Below are 4,364 nucleotides of genomic sequence, written 5' to 3' on the forward strand. Positions count from 1 at the left end.
AAAAGAAAAAAAAGAAAAGAAAAAAGAAAAGAAAAAAGAAAAGGAAAAGAAAAGGAAAAAGAAAAAAAAGAAAAGGAAAAAGAAAAGGAAAAGAAAAGGAAAAAAGAAAAGAAAAGGAAAGAAAAGAAAAAAGAAAAGAAAAAAAAGAAAAGAAAAGAAAAGAAAAGAAAAGAAAAGAAAAGAAAAGAAAAGAAAAGAAAAGAAAAGAAAAGAAAAGAAAAGAAAAGAAAAGAAAAGAAAAGAAAGAAAAGAAAAGAAAAAAGAAAAGAAAAGAAAAGAAAAAAGAAAAAAAGAAAAGAAAAAAGAAAAGAAGGAAAGAGGAAACAAAAAAGAAAAACAATCCCTAGAGCGCTGTGACCTTAGATCACTTTCTAACAGGGCTAGATGTATCTACAGGGTGAATGTTATTTCCACTTGTCAAACAGGTTTCATTGCAGACAGGCTGATTTTCCCCCTTCCTCCATGACCCCATTATTACTTTTGTACCCCCATCCTCCCTTTAAAAGCAAAGTTTGTTAGCTTCATGGGTCACCGTAACTCTGGTAACAAGGTATGCACTGGCCATGCTGATCGCAGTGGCAGAAGAGCCCTGGTAATCCTTGGCCTGGTGTGTTGCTCCATGTGCCTGTCACGGCACTGAAAAAGACCTTTCAGTGGTGAAACTTGCAGTTTGACTAGTCCCATCTGTGGAGCTAGGGCGGGGGGGGGTGAGAAAGTTTGGCCAGCCACTCTGATCACGACAGGTACTTTACAGCAACTCAAATCACAAAAAGTAAGCCTAGGAAAACAAAATATTGTTACAACAAACTGGATGTGCCCTGTCCAATAATTTCATCAGTACTTTAAGAGTTGTTAATCGGAGAGCTTTGAAAGGGTTTAGTACAGTCAAGCAAAAATTCTGCTGGCACGAGTGAGAATTTCATAGGTGCATTGATTTAAGACCAAGACACTTACCCTGTCAATATATTCAAACCATCTGGAAGTCCTCTGCTGGAGACATACACAGAGCCTTTTATATCTCTTGTATTTGATGGGTCTGTTTAGTTCTGATGACAGAAAACAAACAAACAAAAAACCATAAAGATTCTTATCAGAAAAGAAAGGCAGAAACAACCACACACACAAAATCAGAATCGTCCTTATGGGTTCCCCCCACCCCCAGTATGTGTTATAAAGTTCTGTTTTAATTTCTGTATATTTGGAGAACAGTTTCTGTATATCATTAAATCAATATTGATTTGTGCTGTTTTGTAAATTAGCAAGGACTGTGCTGAAGTTCTTCCTGTGTGAACTATGAACATCTTGTTAAGTAAAGGTTTAAGTTTATATTACTGTTGCTACACTACTGAACTATAAAAGGAGGTTTTGTTGTACAAGGAGCAAGTTATATATTTATATATATAAATATATATACACACACACTTTATTATATATATACACTTTATATATAAGTGTATATAAAGTATGATTAAAATATATTTGAACTTTGTTTTTAAAATGAAAATATGAGAAGAAACAACCAAAGTTTCATGTGTTTTTTAAAATGTGTTCCAATTCATAAAAATTTCCACAAACCCTACTGTAAACAATCTGAAAATAATGAAAACATTTTTTTTATTGCTCCAGATGAGCAACATTCCACATTCGGAACTATATGATGTACCTTATGCATTCAGGATTTTATGCTTTACTATCTTATGCTGTGATTCTCATCTCTTTGCATTAGTATACCAGCATGCCAGTCAATAAGTTTACTCTTGAATTAGAAGGGTAAAAATATGTATCTATGTTAAACCCACCCTCTCAGATCTTCAGCATTACAAGATGTGATAGACTAATCTGTGTTTCAAAGAAAGTTTTCTCTTTTAGTAAACAAAAGCAGTACTTAAGCTGTATTTTCATTCTGTAAGATGAAAATCCTCTATCTTCATTTTAATACTATTGTTCTCTTCTGCCTTGTGCTGTCCAATCTTCAGGTGAGATTCAGAGTTGTTTTGAATCCTTTGTTGTTTGAATATGGCCATATAGAACAACCTTTGCTAGCATTTTCAGTGTTTTAGCTCCTTGTTATATCCTCCTACTAATCACTTCTTCTTGGTAGTTCACTCCCTCAAAGTGTCAACGCTTGAGTAGGCAGTAAATGAGGCTATCTGACCCCTTGATAGGTAGGCAGTCAGTTTTCATGCTATTTCTTCTGCATCTTCTACCAGATCTAAGAGCCAAGGTATAAGCTTCATCACATGACTGTACTGAGCACTGTCCTAGGCTTCCCTTAGGTCAAACCACAATTTTACATTTCCTAAAATAAGAAGTTGGAGAAATAAGAACTTTGAACGTAAACGGGTAATTCTAAAAGATTGCACTGTTTAGTTTTCATCGACACCTTAAATCTATGGGATCTGAAACGTGATACTGTGTCCTGAAGGGTGAAAATATTGTAAACAAAAACCTAATGCCATCCCACAACACACCTACATTTTCCAAAGGTCACATTGTCAGCTTGGTTTTATGAACTTCAGTCACATGGTTAACCTGGTTACTGCTTTTCACCCTGTAAGGCAAGATCCTTATTTTAATGGTAGTTCTTTGCAGATTTAGCTCTTGAATGATTGCTGAGGCTAATCACACAGGAGTTGCATGGACAGAGGTCACTAAACAGAACAAAAAAAGGACACATTGAGGAGGAAGAATTTTCAGTTTATGCTTGCCTTCCAGAAGAGATAGTGCTTATCAGGGAGTGCTAGAATACAAATTGGGAAGGAACAGCAAAACAAAAGCAAATTGGTTTAAAGGCAAGTTATACTTAAGGGATGAGACAGAAGCTTAAGTTATTTATATCATCAATTTTAATAATAATATATCTTTGTAATATATTTCTTTTAAATTTATAGTAAATAAGCAATTTAAGATGTCTCTGAGGTCAAAGGTAGTTGGAATACGATCCTTCAATGCAGGAATTTTGTTGAAGCCAGTTCCAAAGGGGGCATATAAGTCAGGCCCTCCCTTGAGCTGTCCAAGATGAATTTGACTTAACAAAGTTGTAAATATTAGCTCAGTCCAGAGTCTGCTCAAGGCTTCCGTTGAACAGTGTGAGCAATCAGTTGGATCTGGACCCTGGGCCACATAAAGTGCTTAGCTATACTGAGCTGAATGCTCAGATGTTGTCATTATAAGATTCCCCTCTATAAGAACTATACTGGCAGGATGTCTTCAAAGTAGTCAGCAGGTACCTAGGTCCAGATGGATTTTCTGCTTCCTTAATTTGTTGATAACATCAGACAGATTTCTACAATACAGCATGAAGTTTGGTTGACATTTAACCTGAAGTTACGTCGTATCAGACTTTGGATGAATAGGGATTAAAAAACAATAATAGTAAGATTTCTGGGAGGCAGACAGCCAGTTTTTTGTAAGGGTTATTTTTCATGATGTTAAAAAAAAAAAAAAAAAAAGCTCAGTAATAAAGTACACTTTCTCATAAGCATTAGAAAAAGACAATACCATGCATTATGAGGAAAAAACGTTCTTTACAGAGTTTATGCCAAAGAGCTGGGCATTTTGATGAATAACTGTAATAGATGAGTTTTTAGTAATCTATTTCCTGAATGAACAGTCTTACTGAAGTAAATAAGCCGTACATAAATAATTGCTGTAGGACCATCCCTTGGAAGTAAGGGCTACAGAAGTGGAGCCTTTGTCTTCTCTTGAAAGGTTGCAAGAGCATTAAAAGAGTTCCAGATAGATGAGAATGCAGGGTGTGGTAGTCAGGAGTCCTGCCTTACCTGCTTTTAAGTAGTTACCTCACTAATGCCAGTTACCTCACTAATATTCTTTGTCAGAAGCTTCTAGGAAGCAATCATTATTTGTTTATTCAAGCCAACGCCCAAAGGTGGGAGAGGTGGTTTAAGCTGGATGTTCATTGGTTGTGCTGTGGTGTCACATTGTGTGACTCTTACTCAGGCAGGATAATGCTGAATTTCCCAAGTAAATTCCTTTAGGAGGAATGAAGATACTCTAGAACTTAAGAAATACTGCACATGAGTAAGGCCAGGTGGACTAACAGAAGCCTAACAACCACCAAGGTGACTGTATTACTCGACCCACTAACAAAATAAAACCTTGTGCTTGCTTACAGAGTGGGAGAAGTTTGTGGCATGCTAATATCCTTACTTTTATCTAGGGAAATGTGGGAGAAAGTGTCTGGTTAGTTCACTCCAAAACAGGGTTTCCCCAGATTTATGACCATACCAAGTTCTAAGGAAAAGAACTCTGAACGTCTGAAATGGCTAACAGGCATTTTGCACTGACAAATGTTACCTCAGCAGCAGCAGGAGTACTGCTGCAATGCATTGTTCTGTGCCCAG

The sequence above is a fragment of the Anser anser genome (genome assembly GCF_964211835.1).
Source record: "Anser anser genome assembly, chromosome: Z".
NCBI classification, from domain to species: domain Eukaryota; kingdom Metazoa; phylum Chordata; class Aves; order Anseriformes; family Anatidae; genus Anser; species Anser anser.